Source organism: Taeniopygia guttata, chromosome 5, assembly GCF_048771995.1.
Source record: "Taeniopygia guttata chromosome 5, bTaeGut7.mat, whole genome shotgun sequence".
Lineage (NCBI taxonomy): Eukaryota > Metazoa > Chordata > Aves > Passeriformes > Estrildidae > Taeniopygia > Taeniopygia guttata.
In genome coordinates, this window is record NC_133030.1 from 37,468,228 (window position 1) to 37,491,482 (window position 23,255).

The 23,255-nt window shown below is 32.8% G+C and overlaps 2 long non-coding RNA genes across 11 annotated transcripts in view; one reads left to right on the forward strand and one right to left on the reverse strand.

Moving 5' to 3' along the window:
- The window catches only part of LOC121470102 (uncharacterized), a 223,939-nt gene that overhangs the window by 133,085 nt on the left and 67,599 nt on the right, over positions 1-23,255 (reverse strand). The window lies entirely within an intron of this gene.
- LOC115495544 (uncharacterized) overlaps positions 1-23,255 on the forward strand; it is a 252,952-nt gene that overhangs the window by 108,326 nt on the left and 121,371 nt on the right. For 3 of the 6 annotated variants that reach the window (XR_012056395.1, XR_005980699.2, XR_012056397.1), the window contains one exon: positions 6,751-6,839. This is a non-coding gene — a long non-coding RNA (uncharacterized lncRNA). Of the gene's footprint in view, positions 1-3,906; positions 6,672-6,750; positions 8,717-23,255 lie in introns of those variants that run through there. The other 3 variants (XR_012056399.1, XR_012056396.1, XR_012056398.1) reach the window with 3 other exon arrangements.

Genomic DNA, 23,255 nt, shown 5'->3' on the forward strand with positions numbered 1-23,255 from the left:
TTGCATGCACTTAATAAATGTCTTTTTGGAAGTTTCCTCAATAATTTTTTAAGGTGGTTCTATGGTGCAATGAATCTTATTGATTGTTTTCTATACAAATGTCAGTAGCTATTGGCACAGAAACTTTTTTCATTGAATTCCAGTAGAGACACAGTTGGAAAAAAATTTCTATAATTTGTGAAAGTCAGATCACATGGCCTAACTTGATTTAGATCCGTAAGTGTCTGGGTTACCTGAATAGGAACCAAAGAAGACTGGCTGCTGACCGTAAACAGGAGAGGGAGCTCCAGAGATGCAAGAGCTATTCATGATGTTTTATTTTGTAATATAGCCACATCAGAGACGTTTAATTTACACAAAGAAAATGCCACTAGAGGCTTTGAGACAAATAAATAAATATCAGACACGCAAAAGACATCTTGCCATAGAGAGTTAGCTGATTTTGTTTTGCTTTCATGCGCATTTTGAACTCTTCCCATAAACCAAACCACTCATGCCATTCAGAGCTTGAGTCTTAGCAGAGTCTAAAATGCTCCTCGTTGCCTTGCTGCATAGTTGCTTGCATGTATTAAAAGAGTGCAGCTGTCATTAGAGGCATAGTACTAATAAACATGTATCACACCAAAGTCCATGATGTTTGATGTGATACATGCATATGTCCGCATATGATAAATGGCTTTATACCGTCTTTTGTGCTCAGGCAATGTTTCTTGCAGATCCTTTAACCTAAATGGTTGTGTTAATCATGGTTGCTCCTCTTTGGCTTCTAGTTCATATTTTCCTCATTTCATATTCAGACCTGAAATGTTCATGAAGCTGACATATAGAACTGGAAGAAAATTAGACAGGCTACTACTTCTTTGTCACAGGAGTAGATCATAGAGAAGGTGTGCAGTGGGAAATATTAAACTCTCATTCTTTCATTTGGCCCGTTAAGTCATCTACTTTCCCTTTTGTATGGTGAAAGCTTTCAATCTAAACTAATATGATTATTCTTGGCTTTTGTTATTCTATTTTTTGAGCATATTGTATTCTACAAATTATAATTTTGATTCATCATGAGTTTTAAAGAAGTAAGTAGGAACAAGTTACATTCAGGGATCCTTTACATAATGTAAGCAATGATACCAAAGACCATGTGCAAGCAAAAAAGAATGTTAAAAAAATGTTCTGTGACTTTTGTCAATGGGATGCATTTGATATATTTGACTTTTCAGTGAAACTCACACTGGTCAACACCTGTTTTGTGCACAAGTCTAGATTCACAGATCTAATCAAGTGTAGAGGAAAAAGTGTGACAAGGTGAATTTTAAGCAAAGAATAATCAGTGGAGGGAGGACAGGAGGACAGGAGAGCTGCAGGATCAGAAAAGGCTGGTATTTATAATTAAATATCAGTAATGTTCTAATTGGACCAATACTCATCTGTCCATTTCTCAAAGTCTAGAACTTTATATGAAGTATGGATTAACTCATTATTCTGAAAAGAGAGCTCAGAGAGTAATTTCTCTTCATGTGGGCTAGAACTTGCCAAGAAATAAGTTTAGAATTGTTTTAGATGTTACAAAATATTTTAGCTTCATGGCTACTTTTCTCTTCATTAAGTTAAGCTTAAAGGAGCAGATATTAGACTAACAAAACTCTCTGCAAAAAATCATCAAGGGTTCTGTTCAAAAAGGCTACTTTAAACCTATGGAGTAAGTAGAGACAGCGTGTCTGTATCAAAGAACACTATATATAAATATCTGTCATTATTATTCACTTCACTTTCTAAGCAGTCAAGTTTGCATGACTATTCAGGAAACTAAATGGAATTAGCCCTTTTGACCTCAGGAGTCTTACACGGTTAAATATTTATGAAATATCAGAACATGATAGTAGGTATTATGGCTCCTCAATATTAGCAATTAATTTTATTGACAGACCAATAAGGACTGCATCTTTATCAGTGTGATAACATAATAATTCACTTTCTGTTTTTTTTAAAAAAATCAAGAAACTGAGTCACTACATCTTGCTTATTTGAAATGGGCAACCTCTGTCCTGATACACTTCCACTAAAAGGCAATGTGCACAATTCATGTATTACACCCTATGTGAGACTGTCATGTTGTCGTAGTACACATTATGCTTTCTCTCTGAAAGCAATAAAGATAATCAATATATTTTTTAAAAGCATACAATCATTTGCTAAATCAATCAAAAACTTTTTCATACCATTTAATTTTCTTAATTTAACTCTCTCTTACCATTCTACTGTAATGTTTTGATTTTACTCAGTGCATTGAATGCTTTGTTTTGTTTTCAACAGATGTGGTTTTGAGTCCACTGGAGAACAATTTATGCATTAGACTTAGAATTTTAAATGAACATGTCCTCTAATGATTTCCTAAGTCTAAGAAGACACTTAAAAACTGACACTGAAACCAAGAAAAATTACTTAAGGGATCAGTTACATCTAAAATGATGAAATCAATAACAATATTTTCTCTGGGATTCTTTCTCTTCAATAAGCAAAATCTTTACTTAAGTTAAAAGCCACATTAAAATTTAATCACAATCTGTGTGCTTTAGCAATTGATAATTTCTGGACATCTGTCTTCTGTTTTGTTAAAGTCTTGTGTTCCTTCTGGTTTTGTCTTGTCTTTCATAGCAAATAAAGGTACATTTGAAATTTAAAAAAATGAAAAAGGGCTTATAATTCAGGCTAGAAAATGTTATGATTTAGAGTCTTTTGTCTTATTTTATTAACAGACCTAATTATTAATCATAGTGTTTAAAAAAAGAAAACTGTATTCTAAAAATAATCCTGTGTCAAGATATCAAAAATATTACCTCTAATGTAACCCACAAACAACCGGATTAAAAAAAATTATATATATATATTTTTTTTATTTTAAATAAAAAGAAGATTTATTAGAGTCATTTTATACAAGCTATTTTGTCTTTATAAGTGTTTTTCAGCTACACCTTAAATCATTTAAACATTAACTTAGTATTAGAGTAGTTTCAAAACCAGAAAACATATTAAGTATATTTATACACATATCTGAAAACTTTTACCTTCGGAAGGATGAAGGCTTAAGTGTTAAGATGACATATTTCATAATCTAAGAGCAGATTTTATAGGAACAACTGCAGTGATTTCTGCTATACCTTGTTTCCTCTGTACCTAATTTCTCAGAGGAGGAGAATAAAGAAAGATTATCTTTCACAGAACTGCCTCTGATTACAGCTCCATTCTGTGATCACCTAACATGTCTGCAGAGACTTGCAGTGATAATCTAGTATTTATTATAGGAGGACTATTTAGGAAAATCAATATGTTCAATGTAGGCTGTGCATTTAAGTCGTGAAGGCTGAAATAGCTGACATAGTGGTCATACTATAGTGTCTTGTGGTAAAACATTTTTCACTCTATTTCAGTGCTTGAGTTAATCAATAAGGTTAACTACATTTGTCAGGATTAGGGTCAATAAAATTTGTACTTGTTCAGTATCAGAAGTAATGTAAGTGCTTGTATTTACTTTTGTCATACTTTGCATCAGCTGCTAATTAATTAAACTTCTGCTGAAATTAATAAATAAGTAATAATTAGATATACACATTAAAAAAATAATTCAAAATGAAACAGATTGCTGTTTCTTGAAAATATAAGTATCCATATAATATGTCAATTAAGAAAAAACCTGAAATATTCCAAATATGTCCACAATATGTCCAAATATGTCTGCAATATGTCCAAATGTATGCACAATATTACAAATTTCAGTCTATTGCATATTTTAGCATATATAGAGTTTAGAATCTGTACATTGAAGATAAATACTCTGAAATAGCTGAAATTGTCTACACCAACTTTTGAAAGTGAGTCAATTTTTTATTTTATTCATCAAACGTCTGGACATTATATCCCAAGGCTTTTAAAACTATAATTTATAACTGGAGAAACTAAAATGACCCAAATTTTAAATATATATTTTTATGTGCCTTAAAAGTAACTAAAATTATTAATTTTTCTTTACCATTTCATTTGCAGTGTGTTTTAAGATATAGTCTTCTATCTTGTAAGGACCTGTGACATTTTCTCATTTCCTTCATCTGTTGGTTTTGCAAATAATTCTATTTTGTAATTTGGAGAAGATATTTTTTGACAATCATCTTGGGTTTTTTATTAGTAGATACCATACTTTTGCCACTACTGAACAGAATACAGAGTCAAAATATTTTTTAAAGCAGAATAAATAATTGGAAATACTGCATATTCAATAGGCACTAGAAGAATAGGGAATGTTGTTTTTTAAGGGATGATATCTCCACCAGTTTTATTTGAAACATACTTTCTCTGTAGGATCAAAGCCTATGTAATTGTGTCATAACTGCTTCCATTTAGGTTAACTGTTTCCATTTTTTTTCTTATGCCAACATTTTATCTTTAAATCATATGTGTTTTATGGTGTTACTTTCCTCAATATCTATGAATATCCAATATTTACAAGATCTTTGATTTTTTTTACTCAATAAATCTATATCAGATTATCAGTTTACATTTTCAAGCATAAATACAAATATATATGTTAAATGATTCATGAATATACTTTCCTTTCTTGTCTTTTTAAAGAGTTAAAGAGACTAAATCATTTCAAATGAATGCACTAACTGTCTGCTTTTCTGAAAGCAAAAGCCAAATGAGTGGTTAAAAATATTGCAAGTTTGAAAATGCAAATGGTGTTATCCAAATATGCAGCCATATGTCCACAAGATACTCATTTTTTGGAAAATTTTAAAGCTTTGAAGAAAAAATATATTTTCAGATTCATGGCCCTGCTCCCCCCACATCCGAAATGTAATTAGAAAACAAGTACATTAAAATGAAATGTCAATAATACTAGTAGTACTGACTTTTCTGAATGTTGCATATTTTTCTTACAGTAACACAATTGCTATACTGAATCCAAATGCTTTAACATGCTATAAAATTCTGAATAAAGATTACATACTTCTTTGTAAATAATCTTATTTTCTAGAAGCTATTTTTTTCTGAACACCTGAGGAGTTAATAGAAGCTCTTTAGGCTTGGAGGCTCACCAAACTTTAACATAAATTAGTTTGTGTAATTTATGCTGCAAAGTTTGTCTAACCTTTAAGCAACTTTGCTCTGCTGATCACAGCATCAGTAACAATGGGGGATATGAGGCCAAATCCAAGTGGTTAAATCCCTAACAGGAAAATATCAATTAATCTTTTTCAATGGAGTTGAAGTATGGGTAATCCTCTCATTAAATAGTTTGAACTTTTCTCCCAGTAAACAAAAGAGGGATAATGAGTGATGTGGTCTGACTTGTTTACATGGAGAATCTTCAAGAGGCTTAGGCTCAGCTTCTCAACACAGGGTTCTTCATAGTCACTTGTCACTAATTGCCCTTTTTAAAGACATTTGTGTCAGTTCAGAAATTCCAAAAAGAAAAGGTTTTCTGGCTTTAGGAATGATAATGAAGAATACCAATATTTTTATCTGGTACACATTAATTTCACTGTTTGGAACACTGATTTTCCAATTCAATAATAAATATTATTTTATAATTTTTAAGAACTTTAAAACTACTCTCCTTTTTCATTGCTATATTTTATGTAAATTCAGGTCTTGAATAAATCCCTCAGGTACTTTCATTCTGACTTGAAAAGTCAACAGGAAAAAAGATATATTCTGGTTTAACTCTTTTACATAAACCCACTATATTTTCAGAAGTGTGAATTTAATTTGCAATATCTTTTGTGCTTGCTTGCTCGCTTCTCAAACCCAGGCTCAGAGACCTGGGTTTTGATTTAGCTTTGCCTAAAAATTCAGATAGAATCAGCTAAGCATGTTCAGTTCTCTGATGGCCTTTCATTGCTCCTCCCAGGACATGTTCTCCATCAACAAGCTCAGATATCTCAAAATAAGATGAAGTGTTTTAGTATGCAGATATAAGAACCAATTCAGAAGCAGTAAGGTTAAGAAATTTAGACACACATATCAGATCCAGGTATGGATCCTATCAGGCACAAAATATAAAAGCAATTAGACAATTTTGTCTTCAAGTTCTTCTGATACTCTTAAATAAAAAAAAGTTACAGTACAGATACCAAACCTCTGCAAAACAATGAGCTTCTATTTTCTCCTTTAAAAAGCTAAGACCTTTAAAAAAATAAGTCAAGTCAAGTACACACTGCGGCCAATATTTTTTCATTAAGTGGAGAACAAAATTTTAACATAACATATAAAAATGTAGACACATAATTTTGTCTGTGAGGAGGATTGATGTAATAAAGTAGAAGTTTAATTCCTAGGAAATTTCTTGTTTCTTGCTGTTTTCATACACAGACGATTTGGGGACCAGCATATTCTGCATGTTTCATTTAACAATACTGTGCTAATGAAAATTAAATCACTTTGGGAGAGCCCATGTCAAGCTTTCACACAAGAATGCAGTGGGTGAATTTATCAAAAGTCCCATCTCCCTCTACTGTAAACCAAATCCTGAATTTGCCTGCTTAGATCAGGAAATTGTTTGTCTCATTTCCATCTGTTATCTCTGTTTGATGAGGGTTTTTGCTGGGGCAATGTTTCTCCAAATACATCAGAGTGTCTTTGACAAGTCATCAAAATCCTGCAGATAAAACAGACTATGTGTAAGTAGGAAAATAAAAGAGAGAATGAGAAGAGGAAATATAGACTGTATATTCTTTAAAATTATTTATTATTTTCCAGAGAGATGCAAGAGAGATATCTGAGGAGCTCTCCTGAAAACTGCACCATCCTATCAGCTCTGGAGATAGCTTTCCACTCTGTTTTCAAAGGTATATTAGACCTGTTAGTCTTGCAGTTTAGGTTTGAATAATTCTGAAATTTTTCAGCAAAGTTTATTGAACCGTATTGATAGCGCAAAAGATATAATTAAAAATATGAAAATGTTTTCATCTTTTTTGTCCATGTATATCAATTGCTTTAGATTAGTTATTTTGTCTGTTTAAATGCAATTTAATTAATTTGAATTACGCATTTTCATAGAACAGTCCTTATATTAATGAAACTGCTTATACATGAGAATGCAGAACTGCATTTTGTGAACACTTTTTAGATGTGTTTTATATATATGTGTGTCTAAATTCACCTAGGAACATCTGAATTGCTTTTAATAAATATCAAATAAAGATACCTTTGTCATTTAAGAAAATGTAAGCTGTCTCCCCCAGTGTCTTGTCTTTCATCAATTATCATATTACTTCCTGGAACTGCTAGTGTAACTTGAAGATGTCTTACAATCAGAAACTAGACATACTGTTCTACTAATATAGTTTTGTTCATCTTCTGCTAGCTGTAGTCACTAATACTGTACTCAGTTTAGAGAAAAATAAAATTATCAGATTCAAGAATTACATTAATAATAATTTGGTGATTGTGGGAGTCACAGTCTCGGAGCTTGTATTGTGTCTGACTGGCTAGCTGGTCATTTGGCCTGGAATTTCTCTATGTATATAATGCTGTATAGAAACTAAGAATAAAATAATTACATCACAATGCAATATCAGATATTTTGTAAACATCTGAAGATCCTTATGAGTGCAGTCACAGTGAATTTTCTTCTGTTTTATAAGTTACTATGTGCATTCCAGCTATGATTATAGTGCCTGTTGATGTGTTTATTCAGTGAAAGAATTTTAAGTTGAATTACCTCACAACTGACATGAATAAGATTGCACAGATGGTGTTTTCTTACATGTATCAATTGATGTGCATTAACAGGTTAAGCTACAGAAACTTAGTTTCTGACAACTCTGAGACCCAAAACTCTTGGAAAGGGAAATATTAGAAAATACTTTTGTGATCCCTATAGAAATGTTTCATACTTATATTTTTTTAATCCTTTTCTAATCCTTTAATTATACTGATGAAGGAATTTTAAAATTAGGCATTATCTTTGCCCACTTGGTATTTGGCTTGATAACAGAATATCATCCACCTTGCTCTTTGGAACATCTTTGGAGATGAGTGGTCATCTAGCTACATAGTTAGACACCTTATGTTCTTGGAAGCAAGTTCTTAAATACAGTTTTGGTTTGTTTTGAACAGAGATACGATAATTTTCAGTGTGATTTCTGTTCTAAATCCCTTCAGACTTCTTCAAAATAAATTATGTCAGGTGCAGGACATGTTCTTAATGAAACTGCTTGCTATAATCAATATTCCAGGGCTTCACTGCAAAATCCTAAAATTAATATTAGAAGAATTTCATCTGCCTTTGGCTGAAAAAAAAAAGTATAAATAAAAGTATATGTCACACTTCAAGTTCTCTTAACAACTGCAATTTATTTTATTTAAATGACATAAAAACAAATGTGGAAATTATTTGTTCTGCAGGAAAATACTACTATTTACCTCAGTTTAAAGGGAGATATAGGGTGAGAGTAAATTAGTACATTAAAACTGTATTGTTGTAGGAGATACACACATGCAAAAGAACTTCCTACCAGTAGCATTCAATATCCCTTTTTCATCAGCTCTGACACTTATGAACCCTGCACTGCACCAAATCTACTCCCCAATCTGGCAGAAAACTTTTACATTCATTTTGCTGGTTTAGTTTTCTACCAGGTTGGCAAGTTGAATAAACTCAAAGCAGAACTTGTTAAACTCAAGGTCCAGGAAAATGAGGAAGCATGAAACAGAAGTGAAGGTCAGTTTTTCTCTTTTGGCAGTTCTAATGTGTAATTTCACCTTTAATTAATATAAAGGCATTTATAAATTGTAGAATATTATACTATGGAACCATAAAGAGAAAGGAACTTCTCTGGACATCCAGTCATTACTTTATGTGAAAGAAGAATCAGCTGCAGAAAAAGAGAGTGATCTTTGAAGGAAGTCATTTAGAGGATAAGTCTCTTGAGAAAGGTAATTCCTAGCAGAAGACCATGGCTTATTCTCTGAGAAGATACCTGAATTTGTCTTCTTTCACAACTGTGACAAATAATTTGCTATTTGTTCTTTTATTGCTTCTGTTTAATAGAAAAATTATTAAAATAATGTCAACGATACTAAAAATTAATTGAATTTTGAAAAATTAATGTACTAAATACAAAATGCATAGAATCCTCAAATGGAAAGTGCAAGGTAATGAGAGAATAAGGAATGGTGTTTGGAGTTGGAAGAGTGGAAAGGGAAGAAGTGAAAGAAGATATTTTCATGATGTGGTGCTAATAGGGACTTATGATTCACAGTCTGTTCTTTTGTCTTTATTCTGATAACATATATAAGCTCATTCAATACTATCAGCATGTGAGGAAGTAGATTGTTTAAACAGTTACGTGATTATAAGAATTCTTCTACTCTGAAGTGAAGGTCATGCTAATTTTATCAGGTAAAAAAAATCTTATGAATATTTTTGAATACTGTAAAACCAGAGTAGAAAAGGGAGTGAAATATTTCTGTTTTTTCTGGTTGTTGGGAAGATTCCTAGCTCTTTTGTGACGGTTTGGAAAGAGACCTTGAGCTGTATGGGAAAGGATGTTTTCCAAGTATTCTTGGTGGGCCTAAGTGTAATACATATCTGAAGACAATATTCAAAGAATGGATGCCAATGATGCTAAACTGAAACTCTGAAGGATAGTGCTTTATAAACCTCGTGGGATAATTGGACAGCGGATCAAGAGAATGAACTTTTGTCCTGGAATTCAATCACGGGAATAAAATCTAAGTGCAATAGTTGCTCTGCAAACATAATGCTACATCATCTGAATAATTAGTATAAAAGAATAAGTCTGATTACTTATTTACCTGATTAAAAAACCCCTTTTAACACATGAGCCAAGGTAGGAGAAGCATATAGAACCCCATAGTAAGAGTAAGGTATTCTCTATCATCTTCAACACTAAGGAAGTAAAAATAGCAATAAATAGCTTGGATATTATTCATACTCATTTTCATATGGATATGATACCCACTTTTTATACAATGCTGATTGGTAGAACAAGCAGATCTGTAACTGGTGGTAATGATTTGAAGAGATTTATGGTTCTGCACAGTTAGATGCTGAGAATTAATTTGAAAAATTAAAATGGGAAGTAAGGTAGAGAGCAGTGACAAATCTCTTCCTGTAACAAAAGGAAAGTATCTTTTTCCTGTAGGTTTCCTATCATATCCAGGTCTAGTCTGCCTACACTTCAGACTTAAAATCATAGCAAATGGGATAATGAGGAGAATCCAATCCATTATAAATATAGTCATTTACAGCGCTTGATTGTATTTTCTACATGCCGGGATGTATGTAGAAAATATGGTTGGTTTTTCTAGTTCCTGGAAGCTCTTCCTTTCCATGCTTTTCTTCATATTTTGGAAGCAATAAAGGAAAAAAAACTGTACCTTTTTTTTTTTTTTTTTAGCAATCTGGAAATGTAAAGCTTCTTACATGTTTGTAGTGTTTATTGATTGCATTAAATATGATAATAACCACATCCCCCCACCCACCCAAATATTTAGTAACATATTTATAATCTTTGGGATTTACTCTTTCATCCATTTCAGTATACACTTGTTTCTTCTCGTGTACTAAGTCATTGAAATAGTTCTGAAACTAAACGCCATATCTGGAGATAATATGTTCTCAAGTATATGGACATTGTGGAAATATTTAATAAATCCTTATCTAAATTATATTTAATGTGCAAAATATAGATGCTGCATTTACAAAAAATGTTTCTGTGAATTCCTACATAATCATTAAAGCATCACGTTCATAATAAGCTGAATTTTATTTTAGAAAGGCATTTAAATAAATTTCAGATTAGTAAATTTTTTCGAACACATAGTGTGATTTCTCTATCACAGACCATAAAAGCTGTGCCAGATTTTAATTTTTCAGAAATTCTTCATACCTATTCAATCTCCATATCCATGGGAGTTTTTCCAAAGACCATTTTCCCCGTTCATTACTGTAGAGTGGCCAAGGCTCTGGGGCCATTAGCTTGCCAGATTTTCCAAATCTTCATCAACCCCAAAACTATTGGTGGAGGAGATGCTACTCAAATGACATAGGAATTAAACTAATTTCAAGAAGCTTTTTCTATCTCGGTGACTATTAATTTTCCCTTTTTCTTCTGATGAAGAAAATCCAGTTTTCGCCTAAAATTATCAACAAGGGACCACATAGATTAAAGATGTTTTCAAGGCACTAAAGCAGGCTTTCTATCATTTTGAATTCATTTCTGTGTGAACAAAGCCTCAGGTAAACCTTGTTTATGAAAACCAAATGAACTCAATCCTAGAATGTTCATTCCACCCTAGTAATTAGAGCTGCTGATTAACACCTCACATTCACAGCACTTGCATAAACATAAACCTAAGCAACAGCAACAGAAAGTGTCATTAGGACAATCTTAAGAACAAGAAACCTGTCACCTGCTGCTGACACTGAAATTTGTTGATTGAGCTGAAATATGTTGCTGTCATATAATACTGCAAAGGAGGAAGCAGAGATATCTACCTCTCTGCAGCAGAAGTGAAATCAAAGCCACTGAGCTTCCAAGGAGGAACAGTAAAAGGGATTCTGAATTTGGGCCTGATTTTATCCTACACACCCTCTGCTCTTGCACAACTTACCTTCCAAGTAATGAAGTGTGAATGGATGACATTTTGTGAACTGCCTTTCACCATTACTCCTGAAAGCTCTCACTAGGAAAAAAGACATAAGATTATATATCTTGCCTTGCGCTTCATTATCTTTCCTCATCCCGTAAGGTAGTTCCCTGTAAGACGTACGAGCACTGTAAAATCAGAAACTTAACTGTGTCTTCCTCAACATAGTAACAGAGAAGAGTTAGCTACATGTGCTGATGAACAGTGAAAATTTCAGAAAGTACAGTGTGAATGGAGAATAGGAAAAAGAGAATTCATTAAATTTATTTGGACTCTCTTGGGTACAAAAAACCCAAGTCTTGCAAGACGATAACTTATGAATGAATATCTTCCTTTGGCGATTAAAAAAATACATTTGGTCTGTTTTTCTGAGTACAACATGGCATAGTGCTTTAGTAGAGAACTTAGAATTGATTATATTAAGAAAATTAAAAGTATATCTCATAGTTGTCTTATCCTGAATTAGCTTCTGAGAAAAACATGTTATCTAGATAAAACCAGAGCAAGGAAAAAAAAAAAAAAGAAAAAAGAATGGAAAAAGAGATTTGGTTGATGGTCCAAGAAGCAACCTAATTATACTCGAGAATGTTTCCATCAGAAGCATTGAGAGGTGGCTTAAGGTAAAAAAAATTCTTTATCTGAAGATGAGAAACTAGGTAGAGCAGTAATCTCTATGTCTGATTTCAGCACAGACTGGTAGAGTTTATAGATGTTAAGTGGTATCAGCCATTTTTCTGTTACAAAGACATAATAGGTTAATTCCCTCATGGTAATCTAACATAAATAAAGGGGAGGAGGATGCATAAGAGATGATTAACAGTTAGAAAGGCATTTGGTAAGTAGTCATTCATGCTTGAGTTTTCTCTATGTTTCCCAAATTCCTTTCTAAGACCTTCCTAAGCTTTGTTTCATTAAACCTTTTGGATTTTAATAGAGGAATGATTCATATTTGAATCTGTATTTTAAATCCTATTTAAGAACTTTGTCAATACCCTGAAGTAGAGGTACCCTGTGAGTTACCATACTAGCTGCCCATTGCCAGAAATCCAGTTAATTAGAATGAGATTTTCACCAGTAGGGAGCAGGATCTATTTGCTATTGCTAGTTTTCTTGTATTTATGAGTTAAAATATGACAAAATGAGAGATAAATTTAACTTTTGAAATACAAGGGTAGAACATCAAATAAATTTTGTATATAGTTAACTATTAATTATTTGCCAAAATATGCTACAATAATGAAAAGTCATAGTAAATCTACATTTTAATTTTAATTCAAGACTATTAAAGTCCTAACTAAAAGGAAGATTCTTTGGAGATTTTTGCTCATCAGAAATGAGGTCTCTGCTGAAGTAGTATACAATTTTTTTAAAAATTTCAAAATATCAATGTTAATTAAAAGAAAAAGAGAACCTACTATGTTTCTGTGTCATACCTATTATTATACTTACATTGAAAAGAGTTAAAAGAAAAAATTACACAGAGGGCAGAAAAAATGGAGGACAGAGATCAAAATAAGTCAGGGATTCCAGTGGTTAAATTTGTAAACACCAAGTTAATTCCTTTCCAAATTTTTAAGACATTGTTTGAAGGATGTTTTTAATGTATAGTCTTAAATAACACGTTTTAACATTGTCTGTTTTGAAGGTAGATGTAAGACTGTTTTTAACCATTTGATAGCTTATTTTTAAAAAAAAAACTCTTGTCTTCTTAATTTTTGTAAACCTATACTAAGTCTTTTACCAAAATTACTATTTCAGTATTAGTCAAATAGCTAAGGCAACCCCAGCCAGCAAAGGGTAGTTGCACTACAGTATGGGTAAATAATATGGAATATATACTTTTCCTTCAAGAAGGAAAGTATAAAATATCTAGAACCTCCAAGAAGACAGAATGTTATGTAAAATAATACTGTTAAATATACTTAGGATTTACTCTTAGTGTATGCAGTTTGCATAAAATGCCTATTATTTCACTAAACTTTAATAAGTCCCTGTGGTATAATTACATAAATGAGATGTGTATTAAATCTAGCAGAAAAAAAAGAAAGAAGGAAATAAAGGAGGAAAATATTTCACAGAGCGTAGCACAAACTTACTCCTTTTATCACTTGCAAGTGATTTTTTTTGCAAGTTTCTTGAATGTTACCAGGTAAACGCTTTTCTTTAAATGCATCTGGTTTTACACAATCATGTGCATTTTGATAGAACTTCTGACAAAGTTAAGAAATGAATGCACTTCTTGTCCACAGAGCCTTTTCCAAACTATATCTGAAATAGTAATGAATGTGTTGCTCCAATAATATTGACTCAATCAGATCATATGTTAAAACATTTCCAGACATATTGATAAATTCATTGATTCTTCCCATTCTTTTGGTCACTGGACTATAGAAAAAGGGATCACTAGCCATTTGACCTCCATTGTGTATTAAATAAACACCAGATGGTAAGGATTCATTCAGTAAATCTATTCTTTCTTCTTCATAGTCATGTTCACACTGTTGCTTCCCACTGAGTCTTTATCTTTATTTGTCATGGTGCCAAAGCTGTCTCTATAGCACCTTTCATGCATCACAGCTTTCAAATCTTGTCCCATTAGTTTCATTTTGTTTCTATCATAAATAATCTACTACTTTCTCATACACTCTTTCATTACCTAATAATGCTCAGTCTTTGTACAAAAGAGTAAGTATTTAAAGGTTAGTGAGTACAGTTTACTCATTAGTATAAAATCTGTGTGACACTTTATTAGCGAAAAATATAGGCTACAGGTAATAATTATGCATTCTATGAAACATCAATACCTTCAATAACTAGGGATATTATTTTTGTTATTGTTATTTTGAATGACCTTCCTTTTTAAACATATTACTGTATAGGAGTTGATGACATGAAATTTCAGTTGCAAAGAGTAAGGTGCCTGGAATTCAATAATTTTGAGTATCTTTTCACTGGACTCTCTTGTGGAAAGGTATAAACTTAAGGAGGATTTAAAATATCATAGTTAAGCATTATGTGGATCCAGATTTAGATTTCTATATGAAACAGTTGAAAATCAAAATTTAGTTCTGAATCACTATTAGTTCAAATAGGCAGAAGAAAAAAAACCCACAGCAATATAATTCAACCTTGTACACAGAAGTGTAGGATCTACCACTGTAAAAAAAGATGCACACCATTTTTTCATCCCTAACTATATTCAAGAGTAATAGGAGATCATTCTAGGTTATCACATCGGATATGTTGCTGATTGAAAAAATACCCTATACAAATCTCTAATAGAAAATATTTAGTATTTTTAACTAATTACTAGAAAAAGAGAATACAATCAAAATTTGGTAGTCATCTAAAGTAAAGCAGCATAATCTTTTTATACAAAACATGGTATTTGAAAGAGTCTTGTGTGGGAGTTTAAACTGACAAAATTTACCACCCTTTCAGGGGTTGGGGTTTTTTTTGGTGGGTTGTCTGTTGGCAGGTTTTGTTTTTATTTTTACTTTTGTCTTTTAAATTTAGATGGTGCAGTGCAGGTACACTGGAGAGAACTTATAAGGAAAACCTTCTGACTCAGTGTCTTTCTCATAACAGTTAAAGAGACAAAACACAGTAATTCTTCAAAGAGTTTTTATGATTCCTGGATCTCAGAGTGTATTCTATAAATTTCAGGTAGCATATAATTTTCCAAATACCTAATAAAGACAATAAATATTCCCCTGTCCCACTACTAACACATCTTTTTGCATTAGGAGTCTTACATGAAAGTTTGTTCTCTACAGCTGAAAGAGAAAACCAGTTTTTGAATTCAGAAAAGATGGGCTTTTTTGTGAGGGTTTGTTATTATTGTCCACCTGCCTATTCTCATTTTCCCCTTTGTACTCCAGGATTGTGAGGACACTCTAAGAAGGGAGAAGGAGAAATGGCCAGACTCTACAGATTATGCCTTCCTTGCTGCACAAGGCAGTTATGTTCAAAATGCAAATTAAGTTCAAAATGCATTTCCTAATCATCACTCATTTCTCTATTGTTTGTTCGGAATATTTTCTGGAATAATCCAAAGTAGAAACCAGGTGGGTTTTGTGTTTCTGTTGAAAATCTGACTAGAGAGGCCCCTTGGTTTTATTCTTTTCCATGGCTTCAACACAAATGCATTAGTTGCTTTTTGTATCCTCTGTGATGTTTACTAGTTCTAATTTGTTTAGTCCTAGGAGACTTTTAGTGATTTTACTTACATTTTATTCTCAACTTTCTAAAAACATAATTAATTTTTCCTGTGGATAGTTTCTTCTGGATGACATTTAAGTTAAACACCTGACTCAAATGCAACACGAGATTCATATTTTGAGTTACCTTCCTGTAGTTACAGCAATTGGAACACATATTACTTGGTCAAGGTTATTTTGTCTTCCTAGGCTTCAAAGCAAAAATATTTGGTGGAGGAGGAATGATGTCACTTTAAACCTGCTATTTAGCTCTAAAAACTGAAAAAGGCAGTGTAACCCCCTCATGCATAAATATACCACCTTAAGTTTATATTTCACTACTTTTTAAAAGTACTGGAGAATATGCCACAATATGTCTTGTTCTAGCAGCTGAAAAATTATGCTATGACTAAAATGACATCATTCTGCCTCCCACAGAATGTTTTGGCTCTGAGAGCTCAAGGAGCGATGAAATTAACATAAAATGTCACTGTCACACAGAGAGGAAGAAAAAATATTAACATCTTCTGTATTTCTCTTAGAGATCTGAGTAGGAGGTCACCTTATAGCATGTCACAAGCATTTGAGAATGAAACAGACCCTTTTGCTGAGGGTCAGTATAACAAGTATTGTCGAAATTTTCCTAATAAGGCTTACCATAAATCAAAACTGTCTGTAGGATTTCTGTTTCTTCCACTAGGATTTACTCCAAAGGACTCTTTCATTTATCTTTATATTAAGATTTACTAATATGTAAATTGTTCCTAGTTTAGAATGACTGGTGGAACTCTAAATCAAGATAATGAGCTTATTTCTCAAAATTATTTCTTCTTATTATTTGTATAATTTTATCTCAGAATATTATAGAAAAATCATGCTCCCATTGTAGTAAGCTATTCTGTACTCTAATAGCACGACATTCACTTTTAAAAAGTTTAAAATCCAGATATCCAAAAGGGACATGGTGGGCTGGAAAGAAAGCCAAGCAGCAACCAGACGGGTGAGAGAGTAAAGTTGCAAATTGAACAAAGCTTACCAAAAAAAGATTGAGGTCTCACCTCACAGTATTTAATCAGTGTGAAAAAGAAATGTTTCTGTGGATATCACAGTAGACTTGTGACTTAAGAGTCAATGCCCCTTTTCTTTTAAATTTTAACAGAATTTCCTATGAATAAAATTCATGTGCAAATTTTTATGCCAATCTTAAGGCTGTTTAACATCAAGTAAAGGGTAGTCTAGGTGTTGAGCAAACTTAGTAAGCAGGAAGGTTTAATGTGGAAATCAAAAGGTCTGTTTTGATTATGCTAATTTAAAGTGGCAGCTACATTTTCTGATAGCTACATAGCTATCAGAAAGGTAGGTCACAGTGCTGGATGTGGGTAGGTGTTTAGTCAACAGCTAGGATTGTGAGATCCTGACATAAGGACCGAGGTGCAGGGAGTACAAAACTGCTGATCAAGGGCAGTGTAGTAGGAGAAATATACTGAAAGAGGGAGACTAGAATGGCAGGCGGCATCTAAGAATTTTTCTGAAGGAATGGTGAGAAATAAGACAATATCCAGAGAAGGAAAGCAGCAATAGAAAAAAAATTAATATATTCTAAAACAACATAGGACTGTAATATTAAAACAGAAATTCTGTGCTGTATCCAGGAAAAAATCCTCACAGTACATATGGCAATAGCCAGGGAATTCTTGATAATATGGTTATTACTGTATTTTGCTTGTCTAGGTGGCACTGGAAGAAAAAATATTAGCCACTGAGTTCAGTATAATATTGATTTGGTTTGGTTTACTTGAATTTTTTACCTGCTGTTAATAGAGAATTAGAGTAATTAACAAAATAAAGAATTAAAGAAATAAGACTTTTTGTATTTAATTTGCATTATTGATAAATATTGTAGGAAAACAGAAAATACAACACAAACAGCAGATTTTTTTTTTTAATAATCATCTCTAGATGATGCTAGAAATTTAAATTTGCTAGAAAATGTAATGTTTTCCTTCTTTGATACAACTTAGTTCTTTCTTGATTTTACTCATTGGGGAAGAGGATAAATATTTCCATTATAACTTCTAAGGTTTTTTTCCCCTGATGCTGCTAATGATAGCTATGCTTTTTTATGAAACTATGGTGGTGTCCAAATCCATGAGATATGTACATTGTATTGCATATGCATAGAAAAGTTTCATTACTTAAGGCCTTCTGAAACTATGTAGGAAAAGAACGAGAAAAGGGGGAGAACCAGAGGTAAATTTAAAGTTCCCCCTCACCCCACCCCACACACAGCCTCCAGTATATGAAGAAATTACAGGAAAGGTTAAAGGGTTTGCATAGGTCACCTGAGTGAGCAAATTCAATGACATTAAAACAGTGTTTTAACCTTCCTAAAAGAATTTTCTTGGCAGCAATATTATGGCTAATAATAAAGGATGAATAAAATATAGATAAAAGGTGTCACAGAGAAGAGCTGCATGATTTATTCAGGTATGCATAATGTATAGGGAGTTTCAGAAACTTGCTGAGGGTTAAGTACATGGTAAGAAAGCTGAAATCTTGTGGGTGGAAGCCAGAGTTTATGTATCAAGAATTTGATGGAAATCACAGTTACACTGAGAACTCTATGACAAAACCAACGAAGAGAAGAGATAACAAAGAGAGAATAGAGAGAAACTAAGTTTTGCAAGAGGAAGTTGACCCAGCAACTGATTCTTAAAATTGCTCATAAAAAAGTCCTAATGTATTCTTCAATTCTTTAGTAATTCTATTATTCTTTAGTAGAATAAGCAAGAGATGACCTGTGAGATGTGACTTCAGCTGAGAAAATAACCACCTTCCTTGCTGTTTATCTATCGCAGCAGCTGAAGGATCAATGCAAGCCCAGGGCATTGAGAAGTAGCTAAGGATCATTCATCTCAACTTGATCCTCAAGGTCTTCTAAGCTGCAATAGCTTTTGGCATAGATAGAAAGGTATGATGGTAGCCCTATTATTCACAAATTATTATGCTAATATTCTAGATTAGGTTAAAATTTGTTGCTGAGTGTGCAGTTTAAAAGCAATATGGTGATAACTTCCAAGACATTAATTATGTTTGGCATTTACCGAATATTTAAAGCTGTGCTTTTACTGAAAAGAGTATCTGTTTGACACAATTAAGTTATTGGGGTGTCCTCATAGCCTGCAGATGATGGTGTTTAACTAAGAGGCAAAGAGCACCCTGTGCCCAGAAGAAGTTCCCTGTTTGAATTTCAGCTGTAATTATCATGTGACTGAATCATGCAGCAACAATACAGTCTGTCAGCTCACACCACAGGTAATCTCTCAGGAGCAGACATTTTTATATTTCCTGTTTTACATTTAGTATGATGAAATATTTCCACTAGGAGAAAATTAGGAAGCCAATACGGACAATATATAGGCTTTCTGAGATCACTTACAGAGAGTATTTAATAATGTCACCAAATGAGGAAGATGGAGCACTCTCCAGAGCAATACGCTTTAGTGGAACTTCGGCTTTGAAATGTCAGTTTCCCTCACACAGAAGTGTAATGAATTTCCTGAAAACTGACAAAAAGCAATAGGGAAGTGAATTCTTAGCTGTAGAAGAGGAAAATTTGTCTTTAAAAATTGGCCAAATATTCATTTCCATATCCATTATTAACTTTCTCCAACATGATTCATATTCACAAATATGCATACATTATTAAGGCATGCACAGTTGGCCAGACCTTGAGTTCCTTCATGCAAATATTTCATTAATTTTTAATCAGCTAAAGAAGAGGGAATATTTTTTTTTTTATTATGAGGGATTAGAATCTGATCTTGTTTTATATAGTACTAACAGTAATATTCAGTATCTTGATCTAGTGAAGTTTTGTGCTGCATTTCAAATTTAAATGCTTTAAACTTTTGCAAACTGTTATTATTGGTCTGATATATAAAATAATAGAACTCAGACCAACATTGTGAGACTGAGGGAGCTTGATCCTGTAAGTTTAGAATGCCAATCAAGGACCAAGTTAGGCATTTCACTGCAGCAAACAGCAAGTTTCAGTTAAGGAATTTAACTGAGTCTTCAAAGTCTGGGTCCACATTTACCTCTGAATATTGCAAATGAGGTAGATACTCAGCACACAGACTTACAATCTGTATTGTCAGCATTTGAGATAGGACTGTTCCACATAATCTTTATGCATAAGTGCTAAGTTTTATAATTGCAACTGCATTCAGAGTGTAATAAATTTAAGCATTATTTAGATGTTTGTGTATTTTACATATTCTGTGATATAGACCTACACTCTAAGTGTTAATTACCCTCTTACATGGTTTACCTCACAGACAGATTTGTCTTAGTATGCTATACTTGAAAGAACAGCATTAAGGAAGCCTTTCTTTTCAGTTCCTGATTGTGATTGCAAGCATATCAAATTTATTCCCTTGTAATCGAGATCATTTTCCAGAAGCTTTGAGAACTGTATATAGTAGTTTGTTAGAGAGCTCACAGAAACCCTATACTGACAGACCAAAAAGCCATTTGACTGTCACTTTATGTCATTAACAATTTCTAAACCCATTACAGATGGGATGGACTGATTAGGACTGAGGAGGGAGGATCTCTTTCCCAGCCAGAAATATCCCCTGAGACTTCTCCTGCATGTGAAGTTTCTAATGATTGATGGGAAAAAAATACAACTGCCTGGCCCATAGCTGCCACAGACTTTATTTAGAAAAAAAAGGTTATTAATATTTGGTTATCTGCTTGCACTGGATGTCTTTAGAAGATAAATATTACCTGGATATTTTTGTTTTAAAAACTAGTGAAATAAAAAGCAAGCTCTACGTTCTGATTGCTCAGTTAGTTCCTTACATATCAATATTCACTTTTTATGGCTTCCCTGTCATTTGTATAAATGGGGCTAAAAGACTAAACTGTTTATCTTCTGCCCCCACACCTCCCTTCCATTCTGATGTTTTATTTCTGTAAATGAAAGCTACAGCTGGAATATTGTTTAACTACAAATCTCACACCAGCACTGTCGGTTGTGAGGTGACACCAGAGATTCTTATCTATAGTCAGGGTTGGAAATATTAAACATTCTCACATTGTGCAAAGTGTTGAGGATGAACATCAGTGCAGTGAGGTGCATCCAACACTTCTGTGTTTCCCACCTGATCTTGAATCAGGATCCTTTAAAAGGCTAATATTTGCTTTAAGTAGAAATGAAAATACTGAAGCACTAACATGTACTGGAAATATAACTGAACTCTGTGTCCCCCTAAGTTCTTTTCTGAAGACAAAATTTAAGGGACAAGAAAGAATGAGAATTATTTAAATGAAAAGAAGGAAAATGTGTTATTCATGCCAAAAGTATCTGCAGCACTTTTAGGAGAGGAGAATTTCCAGTTAATCCAAGTGATTAGTTTTCTGTAAGCTGACATAGTATTTTATCAACTTTAAAAACAAACAAACTATAAAGGGAAGCAAAATTACATTTCTGAATGTCTGATTTTATTGTTTTAGCTAATTTTTGCATTTATAAAAAATTTACAATGAAAAGACTAAATGGATTCAAGACCAGCCTAACCAATTTATCAATAAATTTGTGTTGTTTTTTATGGAACCATCAGCATGATGTGTACAAAGGGAGTGACAGTAACGGTTGTGCTAGAGTTATATACATATGATGTATGAACTCAAGTTGGCTCACTGGTCTAATTTTACTGAGTAATGGTGTAAAGCAACGCATGAATCAGATCTTACAAGGCAAAAGATCCACACTAATGCAACAGTCATGGACACAGAAGTCTGACAAAATACCTACATGCTCTGCAAATGCCTGACAGATTAGATTATTTATTTCATTATAAGCTAAAATAAGATGGTCCAGAAAGAGGCTAGAAGGGAAAAAGAGATATAGGAATCAGTCCAGAAATACCATAGCTTTACTTATGATACTGCTAGGAAGTGGCTGCCTGAAAGAGAATAATGAAGACCAGATAAGAGGAATCTGGTTGAAATGTGTAATTTTATTGCTGCAAAAAAAGTCAATGAAATAAAAGTATTCCACAGTGTTTTCTTCCTATGTTTTGTGCATTTCTGCCTCTGATTTTTTTTTTCATTCACTATTTGCATGGTTTACAAGACCTAATAATGGAATTACAGAGCTACCATACCATATCCCTCCTGTTACACATGTTCTAGCATTGGTACCTCACCTAATATATCTAAATAATGTCTTCAAAGTTGGATCAGCTGAGAACTGCTAGGAATACAAAGAAAGTAAGTCTAATGCTATACCCAGCCTGAGAAGTCTTCTATCAGAATTTTGAGATATTTTGATATATGAGATACAATGATATATATGCAAATATATGTAATGATTGAAGTTTTGAAGGCTGTGGCATTGGGAAAAGTAAAAATCTAATAAGTAACTAGTTTTGAGCAATTAAAATCAAACGGGACTTTCACCAAAAGGGAAAATTTTTCTTAATTGTAAATTGTATGAATATTATAAGTCTATACAAAAATTATTTGTTCTAAGTTATACTGCAAAATAGTTTTGAGGACAAACACAACACAATTTAAAGTTTACATTCTTTGATTTCTAAGCTAATCTTGCAAAAAGCCAATCATGTGTTAGTTTTGGGCATTTTTTTAAAATTAATGTATGCTATGTATTGCTATGGGAAATGTCCAATTTTGAAGCATTGATCAGCCATGACCAAGTTTAATTCAGTGGAAGGAGCAGGCACTTAAAACAATTGAAATTAAATTTGGCAGACAATAGAATTTGCATTCAACGTTTTTGATGATGTAAATCTAAGCTTGGCAATTTCAGATGCTTTTCTATGAAAAAACATTTTTCTCCTTTAGTGACTTCATCATCCCCTGAGCTTTACCATTCTGTACCACAAATCTCATTGTGATTAATGTTCCTGGGTGGGTGGAAGGGTTCAATTTGTACTTCACACTAGCATCAATACTGCTGTTTGAACATGCTTTTGTCAGCTTAATAGTTTTGTTTAATAAACAGTTGGTGCCATAATACTACAATTGGTCCTGCTGAATTTGTCCATGTATACTGGGAATTCTTCAAGCATATTGAACAGCAAAGTAAAGGAAAGCTGCATTAGTAGATAGATCTTCTCTAACCTTAGGAAAAGTAATGTCTAAAAAAATAATTTTAAAAATTACTATACAGTCAATTTCTGTCTTCTAATTTAACTTCAGAAGTATACTTTTCAAAGAGTTACTTATTGTATGTACTCATTAATGTATATAGAAGAGCCATCAAAGACAACAAAAAGAATATATATGGTAAGTTAGTCTTTTGACATTGTCACAAATCCATCCGTGCCTGTTGTTCTGTTACAAACATGTGAG